The 12,211-nt window shown below is 37.2% G+C and overlaps 1 protein-coding gene across 1 annotated transcript in view; it reads right to left on the bottom strand.

Annotated features, from left to right (window-relative positions):
• The window catches only part of LOC110021094 (switch-associated protein 70), a 40,791-nt gene that overhangs the window by 8,400 nt on the left and 20,180 nt on the right, over positions 1–12,211 (bottom strand). The gene's annotated exons all lie outside the window — the stretch shown is intronic.

The raw sequence follows: 12,211 nt of genomic DNA, 5'->3' as shown, positions 1-12,211 counted from the left end.
CTAGTAACTTCACACTTAAAATTCATCAAATTCATTAACAGTACCAAATGCATAACTAAATAAAGTACACTAGCCACAAGGTAAAGAGAATAGATTAAAAAAATCGCCTACTTAGTTTAGTGAGGTGCCAGGAACTAAGTTGCAATGAAGAAATAAAAACTATCTGGTTGGCTGTTTTGACAAAAGCAATTCGATTACAAGAATTTGAGCTCACCGGCTGCTCACATACACTTTTAAGTTGCAGAGAGAAACACACATAATTTGAGAGTGTGCAAGGGAAAATTTGTACATAGAACACGTGCATGTGGAAGAATCCTCTATTTTTGCGTAACTCCGAGACTTTTTTTTACTGACAAAAAAACACTTTTAATTACCCATACTATTCATCCTTTTAGATTTCTATGGATAATCAATACAACATTATAAAATTATCATATTAATCAGAATCATCCAACCATGACATCGAGATTCATGGGCAATAAGTACTTGTATATCTTGATTAGTGGATAGTTTCTGATAAATAAAAGCACTTTCATCAAATCCACAACATCAAGCATAGATGTCAAACATCGATCAAATCAAATGGTCTAACTAAAATCAAGACCTGAATTCGATCCCAAGTAACATGGATTTTAAAGCCTAAGGGCTCCATCCACTACTCCATCAACCCCAAGAGCACAATGGTCTAACAGATCTCACTTCACAACCCTTTCATTAGTTGGAAGGCCAAAAAACCCTTCACCCAAAGGCATTTTTAATTAACGTATATCTTAGTGAAGGGTTAAAAGTTTACTTTATGAGCAAAACAAGTTTGCACATTGTTTGGTGAAACAAATACTGATGACAAAGTGCACGTTTCGATCTACTTTACATGTTGCATCATAGAGTAGAGCTTTCAGCTCCAACTTAAAACAAACTCATGGTTCATATTTCATGGTTTTGCTCACCTTTTGCTTTGATGAGTAAGCGTGCGCATTCTCTTCTTCTCATTATTTCTTATAGTCAACAAGTCAATGCTCCATAGCTCTTTGTTCTCTCCTATTAGAGTCTATTTGCTTTTCTTATATAATGCTTTTTGACTCATGATGTCTACACTTTTAGTTTCTCACTGACAAACTTATTCAGAAGAATGTTCCTCAGTGCCCTAAATCCACACTCTTTCTACCTCCCTTTTGATTTCTAGATAGTCGCCCTCAAAAGTATTCTTGAGATTTAACTGTCCTTTAATCACTTTTAAAAACTTACAACATACAAATAATGAATGATCTAATAAAAAAAATGTTACTTCGCTTTGCGCTTTGCAATTGAAGCAAAAGGAATTTTTTGTGGATCATATTGCACTTAACACTTTGAAAATTTGATTTCAACAATCATGGACGAAAACCCCTAAATCTAATATCATGGGAGATGGCAATAGGAATGGGGAAGTTTCCTCTTAAAATTGGGCAGCCTATCAAGTTTCTTAAATAAAGCCATGATAGTGGCATGGTGCAAACCTCTGTTTATAAAGGCGTTCCTAGGGCGCCCCCTAGGTTAAGACGTAAGTCAATTCTCCTTAAGCCCATGAGAAGAACTCAAATATCACAGAGCTTACATCCGAGAAAGCTTTCTACGTCTGGAGCGCAATGTCACCTCCCAAAAGAGCCCTTAAGAGAGGTGGGCAGCCCAGGACTTAAATACTGCTTTTCGGCCCTACACCTAGCCGATGTGGGACTATTTGTCTGTGACATTCTCCTCCACCCAATCACGTGACGCCCTCGTCACGGAATAATGGCTGCTACATGTCACGGACAAATAGTCCCACATTGGCTTGATGTAGGGCCGAAAAGCAATATTTAAGCCTGGGCTGCCCACCACCCAGAATGGCTCTTTTGGGAGGTGACAAATGGTATCAAAGCAGATTACTGTATGCCAAGTGTGTGGACTCTCCATGGTCCAGTGGGACCCTCGGTGGAGCCGATCCGTGACGAGGGCGTCACGTGATTGGGGGGAGGAGAATGTCACGGACAAATAGTCCCACATCCACTAGGTGGTTTAAGTCCTGGGCTGCCCACCACCCATAAGAGCTCTTTTGGGAGGTGACAGCAAGTTGTGCCTCATGGGACGTACGCTCCAGACAGACGATCTCCTGATTCACGATGAATCAAGAGTCTCTCGCACGCAAATGATCACTCTCAACCCTCTACTTCCTTCATCGCACAAAAAGTCGCATTGTATGCAGAGTAGCAAATGATCCCACAGTTGTTTGAGCCGATGCCTGTTACATCCCTCATACATAGATAATTCCGAAGCAGGCAATCCCACCGCCTGCTTTGCTCTCACACGCAACGATCCCCCAGTCAATTTTGTCCTGCACACTGACGATCCCGCAGCTTCCTCTCTGGCAGGTAGAAGATCAAGCGACATTTGCTTCTCTCCCACACACGCAGCTTCCCTCTCGCAACCCGATTGATTTGGTAAGCAAATAGATATGCAATTTTTATTGTTTTATAAGTTATTAATGGATTATTTCACCATAGCTACATTGAGTTTACTATAGCTACAGTAAAGCACCAATTTATTTTTTTTCATGTTTGCTAGAAATTGAATGGTACAAGTTCTTTTAATATCTCTTAATAATTTTTTTTTTATCATACACAACTAACTTGTTTTCTTGTCTCTTAATATATATATATATATATATATATAGCTTACGCCTCGCCCCGTAATAGCTAAAATGCCCCCCACCCAATGCTCACGCCTTTTAAAGCATTAATGCAAACAAACAACTATGTCGAAAACTATAGAATGTATTATGACCTACCGCATCATCCTCATTTAAACAACATCAAAGACATAAATTCATTATCCATGCTTCTATCTAATGCTTTGATGCCAACACCTATATTGGCATCATTGCTCCCACTTTTAAATGGCTTCAAAGCTCACTGCTAAGCATCTATCATTGTTTATGCATATTTACGTGTCATGAGCTGGTTCGAGAACAATCGAACGGTAGTTGTATTTAAGTTTAATAATCACAACATTCTAAAATAATTACTCAAACATCAAAGAACCGCTAAACCACAAAATATCTAATACAACCCCAAACAAAAAAATAAAAAAAAAATCCAATTTCAATAACAATTTCAATAATTAAAAAAAATATACTATGCACAAGATAAAATGATTCAAGATATTATTTTTCATTGCACCTCTTCTTCTATAAAAATACTCTAATTAGTAAGTCATTAAAGTGTGATGGAGCATTTCCATAAATAAACAATTAAACAATAGAATAAATTTTACAGTAATTTAGATACATGCTCGAATATAACAAATGAAAGATAACGATGATTAACGTTATAATATCATTTTTTTAATTGGTTTAAAACATTTGCACTTTACCTTAATTAGAATATTTTCCATAGTTTCATTACTCATTACATTTGAGAATTCATCAAGTGCATTGTCAAAAAATTTGTATCAAATGCAGTAAAATATTTTTCATTTTCATCTTTGTCCTCGGCCACTATCATAAGGGGTTGACTTCTATGATTGACTTATTTATTTAAGCATTTTATTTTTATTTTTTTTCAATTATTTGAAATTTATATTAATAATTTCAATATGAATGCAATGCATGGACATCGTTAAAAGCATATTGCACAATTTATATGAATCTATTGAATTTAAACATTCAAAAAAATGATTGAAATTATTCAAATATGATTCTAATTATTTTAAGAAATGCATTTATATTTAAAAGAATTATATTTAATACAAATAGAAAAGAAATGTAACTACTCACCTTAATATAGAGACTTGATTGCTTTTCTATTTCTCCTTGAAAGCTATTTTCCTTTATGTAACACCTAGCATATCATGACATATATAATTAGTGCTTCTTCATATATATATATATATATATATACACACCTTTATTATAATTATTAATTAATAATTGCTCTCTTATTTCAATTAACAATCCATTTATCAATCATGCCCAACTCTAATGAAAACTTTTTTATTTTTCATATATTTATTATCATCAAATAAATATGTTGTTATTATTATTAACTTAAAATCAATCTGTAATAACTATAACAAAAAGAATTTAAATCCAGAGGTCGATTCGAACTAACCGTTTCTACAGTTTCGTAAGTGGGGAATAATAAGTTGCTCTCGTTTGAATCGAAGAAGGGAGAAACTTGCAGAGAGAGCAATCAAGGGTTTTGAATTATGAAAGAGGGCTTGGAGGAAAATGACAATAAAATTTACAAGCATGTCTCGTGCGGAGGAGAAGAGTAGGCGAGGTTGTGTGCATCTCGTTGAAAGAAGATGGCATCAAGTAGGGTCTTGTGCATGAAGGAAGAGAAGCTTGTGTGTGAGGAAGATGTTCTTGTGCATGTTGGAGGCTGGACTGAACCATTAAGGTAAGGGTTAGGGTTTAGTTTTGAGATTTTTTATATTTTAAATTGACTTACACTTAAGGAATTAATATGGGATTATGCGAATTGAAATCAGGAAGTGTAGAAGAAAGGCTATTTGGATTTGAGATTGATTAATGATTGACGATAGTGAATGTGAATGTAAGGTTTATGTTTTAATTTAGATGTGTGTTTTAATTAAATATCGTAAAGTGGATAATAAATTTTATGGGTCAAAATTAGTGATTTAATTTGGACAACCAATAAATTTAAAGGACAAAGGAGATCGAGATCAGTGATTGTGCAAAAGAAGAAGAGATAAGGAGGTAAGGTAGGTGTTTACTTTTTACTAATTTTATTTATTAATATTTAATTATGATTAAAATGTAAATCAGAATTTATAGGCAAAAGAAGAATAAGATTAAATGAAGAAAGTTTACAACATTAATAAGGTTAGTGTTTATTGGGGAACTTATTTTAAATTATGAGTGTTATTACGTGTTAAATAATTTTTATTGTGAATTAAAGTCAAAAAGCAGATGTGAAATAGAAATTGGATTGGAAATAAAGGAGACTTGGCCACATTAATCAAGTTAGAATTTTCCTATTTAATATAAGGAAATGTTTAAATTCAATTTAAGTTATAGGTATTAAGAATTATTTTAGAAATTAATTTCACGAATATAATTTAAAATAGCACTAGTTAAAGGATTTGAAAATACCATTTTATAAAGCGAAATCAAGGTGAATACTTTTTAGCATTTCTATGACTGAAAGAAAATAACAAAAAAAAGAAATGATTATTTTATGACTTACACTATTTGACATTTTGCATAGCACAAAAAAATAAAATAAATGGATTAATAATTGAAAAAAAATTTAAATAAAAATAAATGATGAAATTTATCAGAAATCACACTTTTATTATACTAATTGGAGATATTATTCTATTCATGCACGTTAAAGAAAATAAAAATATAGATTGTTGTACCTTTTCTAGTGCAATATGAAAATAGAAATGAAAATAAAAATGAAAATGAAAAAAGTTGAACCTTCATTGATACAAAATTTTGGAGATATTTCTGAGATGGCTTTTAAGGAAAAAAGAATGAAAAAAAATAAAATTGATGCAACATATTCTTTTGATCATTCATGTTAGACATTTGCATAAAAATTCAATGCATAATAAACTAATAATTATTCACTAAATTGTTGTAACTAAACTTGTTATTTAACTATTTTTTTAGGAAAAATATGATTATAAGAGAAATTTTGTTTAAAGGATGAGTTAAACTGTTGAACATAGACAGTAATTTATTTGGTTTACATGTTTTGTCACTTTTATTATATTAATTGTACTATTGTATGAAGTTGAAAGAATATGTGTTTTACTAAAGAACATTTACTTATTTGTTATGAATTAGTAGCTCTTTTATGGTTGAACATCATTATTGATGATTGTTACTATATATAAATATTTACTTTCACTTTTCGACCGTCTATTCCCGTCTCAATTAACTCCGAACTCCCAAGGTTGGCTCGTAAGACAATCATCATTAAGATTTATCGACTTGAAAATTTTATTCTAATTATTATGATCACATTAAACTCAACCCACATCATACTAATGAAAAATTTTGACAACAATTATTTCCCTCAATTTTTTTATGCTTACAGTTCTTAGATTTTGATAACTAATAAGCAACATTGTAATATTTTGAATTTTTTTTATTAAACAAAATTTTTAAGAACTTCTAAATTGATTTCATGTCTTAAACTTCATTTCCTTCACCTCTGTTTGTCATAATTTTTCCTTCAAATCAATTTCTGAAAAATTTGTACATCATTTAACAAACTTTCATATCATTGTAAAAGTGAATTTAAATGAAATAAAAGTTTGCATAATTTAATATAAACCTTAACTTAATTTATAGGCTTGAATAGCCCTGTTGACCTCGCTTTCGATCAAGGTGTAGCTTTCCCCTCCTTAATAGTCTAGGATCTAGTCGTAGGACCTTTCTGCCGACTATTCTTAGAAAACTAGTGAAGGAGCCCTCCCTGTTAACAATTCTGGACTTTTTTTCTTCGCTCGACGTTCCATGTGGTAGTTTCGACCGCTACTCCGAAGGAACTCAGGGAGCACTCCTATAGGACTGACAGCCTTAGGATTGACTCTACTCGTTGATTTGGCGCTGCTGCGCTCTCCGCCGTCCTGTTTAATCGAATTCGGGCAGAAATTTTGATATGATTCGGACGGCGACGCGTTTTGGTCCCAATCGTCCACAAAGTTGCCCGGACGACTCCGTATGACGAAAGGGACTGCGCCGACGCGTCCGGAATGTCGATTTTGCTTAAGAAAGACATTTGTTTCATTGCGACGGCGCGTCTTGGGGAAAATACCTATTTAAGTGTTAATTATAATAATAAATAATATTTTATTATTATTATTATAATTAATAACTTATATTAAAATCTTTTAACCTAAATCCATCTCTCTCCTTCTCCCATTAAACCCTCGGAGTTTACCTCACGCCCGAGCCTTAGCTTGCCCCGCCTTCCTCCGTCTCGTTCGTGAGCCGGTTAGCGCCTCTTGCGCACACGTCTGTGAGACCCATCCCCTGCGGCAAATCCTTATCTCTTTTCTCATGATGTCGCGGCCTCTCGAGCCGCAAACCCCCCATGCGCGATCTCTTATCCCTGCTCCTCTCTGCGACGATTGTCGCCCTCCTTCCCGCTTCCCTCGCCTCTGGTCTGCGGTGGTTGAGTTTAAGCAAGCTCCTCTTCCCCCGAAAATTTGTCTAAGGGAGAAAACTCTGCTCTTTTCCTTTTTCAATCGCTTCTTTGATCTTATGGTGCTTGAATTGGTTTCCTCTTTCTGTTGGAGGAGTAATTGAAGTTGGGGAGTGCGTTTAGAATTCATGTGTTACTTTCTTTTTGCTTCAAGGAAGTACATTTTCCCCTTTTGTGTCTTGCCTTGTTTTCGGTTTTGCTCTATGCCGAGTCTCTGTTAGCTTGGTACAATGGATAATGTGGCATTTTAACTCAATGTTGCACTTATATTTTTGAAAGGCATGTGTCGGCGCTTAAAAGTAGAAAGTTATGTTTGGGGGTCGCCCGTAAGAAGTTGTCGGCAGCTGGAATCGAAATCTCATCGCCCGCTTCGGAAGGACGTTTTAATTTACGTCTATATATATATATATATATATTAGGAAAATTGGTATTTTAGATTTTGAAAATATAAGATCAGACCGATCTCATATCCTTAATAGTTTAAATAAACGAGTCTAATACCGCAAGCAAGGCATCTATCCCGAAGGGTAGACACCCTAATTACTGGAAAGACTCGATTAAATAAACTAAGGAATTTATGACATCCGTTTAAGTCTGCAAAAATAATTTTTTTGTTAACCGACAAGTTCCCCTATTTAATACAAAAAATTAAATAGGGTTTATATTAAGTTGGGTTCTTGAAAGTTTCCTATAAGAGCAAGCCCCTATAGTTAATTACATCTTAGATAATTGAAGTCGCCAGAAAAAACTCTCGATAAAAATCATGGGATATTATCTTCAAGGAGTCCAAGGGATAGGACTTTTCAAAAGATCAGACAAAGAGGTGTGAAAGGGAAATGACTAAAATTTGGAACATTTTTATGAAATCCAAAGGAAGAAGAACTAGGAGATGTCATGGATCCTGAGGAGAACCTCGGTGACTTCTCAATCTATCCTATGGTGCAGCTTCAACTTCAAGAAGGAATTATGTGTGTCATCCTGCTAATTTTATTAATTAGGGCTTACATTTGTGCGAGAAGGTCTCACAAATAGCCTAGAAGATGAGAGGATTTAGGTCGTGATGAACGACAATCTCAGAATCCTAGGGCAAGTTTGGCTTAAGTTGTATAACAAAGCCATACAAAGACATAAAAGAAGTTGAGGATTTATGTCGCACCAGGCGGATGACCTCAAAATCTTATGGCTTGTTTTTTAGTTCTAAGGAAAGATATGTTGTTGTAGATCCTTATGCTATTGCAAAATGCTGTTGTAGAAGGTTGCCCACAAAGTTAGCTCCAGGTTCATCGGCGAAGTAGCAGTCCTAAAGTCTAAGGTTTAAATGTTTAAATGACAAGTTAAATTCAATAATTATGGGTTATAAATGTAAAGCGTGCAATACAGGAATGAACAGTAGCATGCAAGTGAAACAGTAGTAGGCAGAAACAGGACAAGTGTAACATGCTCATTCAAATGATTCAAACCCAACAAGAGGGGATAAACTAAACTCAAGAAATTTCAATGGGTCTCACGGGTAGGAGTAGGAACCAAAGCCAGCAAAGCCCCCTCCCCACTATAATCATTCAAATGATTCAAACCCAACAAGAGGGGATAAACTAAACTCAAGAAATTTCAATGGGTCTCACGGGTAGGAGTAGGAACCAAAGCCAGCAAAGCCCCCTCCCCACTATAATCATTCAAATGATTCAAACCCAACAAGAGGGGATAAACTAAACTCAAGAAATTTCAATGGGTCTCACGGGTAGGAGTAGGAACCAAAGCCAGCAAAGCCCCCTCCCCACTATAATCATTCAAATGATTCAAACCCAACAAGAGGGGATAAACTAAACTCAAGAAATTTCAATGGGTCTCACGGGTAGGAGTAGGAACCAAAGCCAGCAAAGCCCCCTCCCCACTATAATCATTCAAATGATTCAAACCCAACAAGAGGGGATAAACTAAACTCAAGAAATTTCAATGGGTCTCACGGGTAGGAGTAGGAACCAAAGCCAGCAAAGCCCCCTCCCCACTATAATCATTCAAATGATTCAAACCCAACAAGAGGGGATAAACTAAACTCAAGAAATTTCAATGGGTCTCACGGGTAGGAGTAGGAACCAAAGCCAGCAAAGCCCCCTCCCCACTATAATCATTCAAATGATTCAAACCCAACAAGAGGGGATAAACTAAACTCAAGAAATTTCAATGGGTCTCACGGGTAGGAGTAGGAACCAAAGCCAGCAAAGCCCCCTCCCCACTATAATCATTCAAATGATTCAAACCCAACAAGAGGGGATAAACTAAACTCAAGAAATTTCAATGGGTCTCACGGGTAGGAGTAGGAACCAAAGCCAGCAAAGCCCCCTCCCCACTATAATCATTCAAATGATTCAAACCCAACAAGAGGGGATAAACTAAACTCAAGAAATTTCAATGGGTCTCACGGGTAGGAGTAGGAACCAAAGCCAGCAAAGCCCCCTCCCCACTATAATCATTCAAATGATTCAAACCCAACAAGAGGGGATAAACTAAACTCAAGAAATTTCAATGGGTCTCACGGGTAGGAGTAGGAACCAAAGCCAGCAAAGCCCCCTCCCCACTATAATCATTCAAATGATTCAAACCCAACAAGAGGGGATAAACTAAACTCAAGAAATTTCAATGGGTCTCACGGGTAGGAGTAGGAACCAAAGCCAGCAAAGCCCCCTCCCCACTATAATCATTCAAATGATTCAAACCCAACAAGAGGGGATAAACTAAACTCAAGAAATTTCAATGGGTCTCACGGGTAGGAGTAGGAACCAAAGCCAGCAAAGCCCCCTCCCCACTATAATCATTCAAATGATTCAAACCCAACAAGAGGGGATAAACTAAACTCAAGAAATTTCAATGGGTCTCACGGGTAGGAGTAGGAACCAAAGCCAGCAAAGCCCCCTCCCCACTATAATCATTCAAATGATTCAAACCCAACAAGAGGGGATAAACTAAACTCAAGAAATTTCAATGGGTCTCACGGGTAGGAGTAGGAACCAAAGCCAGCAAAGCCCCCTCCCCACTATAATCATTCAAATGATTCAAACCCAACAAGAGGGGATAAACTAAACTCAAGAAATTTCAATGGGTCTCACGGGTAGGAGTAGGAACCAAAGCCAGCAAAGCCCCCTCCCCACTATAATCATTCAAATGATTCAAACCCAACAAGAGGGGATAAACTAAACTCAAGAAATTTCAATGGGTCTCACGGGTAGGAGTAGGAACCAAAGCCAGCAAAGCCCCCTCCCCACTATAATCATTCAAATGATTCAAACCCAACAAGAGGGGATAAACTAAACTCAAGAAATTTCAATGGGTCTCACGGGTAGGAGTAGGAACCAAAGCCAGCAAAGCCCCCTCCCCACTATAATCATTCAAATGATTCAAACCCAACAAGAGGGGATAAACTAAACTCAAGAAATTTCAATGGGTCTCACGGGTAGGAGTAGGAACCAAAGCCAGCAAAGCCCCCTCCCCACTATAATCATTCAAATGATTCAAACCCAACAAGAGGGGATAAACTAAACTCAAGAAATTTCAATGGGTCTCACGGGTAGGAGTAGGAACCAAAGCCAGCAAAGCCCCCTCCCCACTATAATCATTCAAATGATTCAAACCCAACAAGAGGGGATAAACTAAACTCAAGAAATTTCAATGGGTCTCACGGGTAGGAGTAGGAACCAAAGCCAGCAAAGCCCCCTCCCCACTATAATCATTCAAATGATTCAAACCCAACAAGAGGGGATAAACTAAACTCAAGAAATTTCAATGGGTCTCACGGGTAGGAGTAGGAACCAAAGCCAGCAAAGCCCCCTCCCCACTATAATCATTCAAATGATTCAAACCCAACAAGAGGGGATAAACTAAACTCAAGAAATTTCAATGGGTCTCACGGGTAGGAGTAGGAACCAAAGCCAGCAAAGCCCCCTCCCCACTATAATCATTCAAATGATTCAAACCCAACAAGAGGGGATAAACTAAACTCAAGAAATTTCAATGGGTCTCACGGGTAGGAGTAGGAACCAAAGCCAGCAAAGCCCCCTCCCCACTATAATCATTCAAATGATTCAAACCCAACAAGAGGGGATAAACTAAACTCAAGAAATTTCAATGGGTCTCACGGGTAGGAGTAGGAACCAAAGCCAGCAAAGCCCCCTCCCCACTATAATCATTCAAATGATTCAAACCCAACAAGAGGGGATAAACTAAACTCAAGAAATTTCAATGGGTCTCACGGGTAGGAGTAGGAACCAAAGCCAGCAAAGCCCCCTCCCCACTATAATCATTCAAATGATTCAAACCCAACAAGAGGGGATAAACTAAACTCAAGAAATTTCAATGGGTCTCACGGGTAGGAGTAGGAACCAAAGCCAGCAAAGCCCCCTCCCCTATAATCATTCCTCGGGTAAAGGCTGAACAAAGCAACACAGCCCTCAATCAAAGCCAAACCGGGCCCCACAAAAGCCCAAAGCCAAAATCGAGCTCAACAAGGCTAAAACAAGCAAACAGAGCCCCTACCTTAGAGCCAAGCTGAGCTCAATCAAAACCAAAGCTAAAGCCAGCCCTCAGCTAGAGACAAAGCCAAAGCCAGCCCCAAACCAGAGCCAAACCGAGCTCGAGCAAAAACCAGGAGGCATTTAAAACCCAAAATAGAGCCTAACAATATCAAAATTCAAACTTCCATAAAGCATTAAACTTCCCATCATTTCAAATCCAAAACCGTGACATCAAATCAAAGCCAAAACCGAGCTCAACAAAAACCAAAGCCAAAGCCGAGCTCCCAACAAGGCTAGAACAGGTGGACACAGCCTCCACCAGAGATAAACCAAGCCCAGCAAAGGTAAAACGAGCCAACACAGCCCACACTAGAGCCAAACCAAACTCAAGAAGAACCAAAGTCAAGCCGAGCCCAATAAAAACCAAAGCCGAGCCATTCGAAGCCCAAAATTGAGCCTAAGAACATTAAAATCCACTCCTATAAAGCGTTAAAGATCTAGCCATTT

The sequence above is a fragment of the Phalaenopsis equestris genome, unplaced genomic scaffold (assembly GCF_001263595.1).
Source record: "Phalaenopsis equestris unplaced genomic scaffold, ASM126359v1 Scaffold000002, whole genome shotgun sequence".
NCBI classification, from domain to species: Eukaryota; Viridiplantae; Streptophyta; class Magnoliopsida; order Asparagales; family Orchidaceae; genus Phalaenopsis; species Phalaenopsis equestris.
Note: the sequence above shows the minus strand (reverse complement) of the source record. Positions and strands in the feature narration are given on the sequence as shown.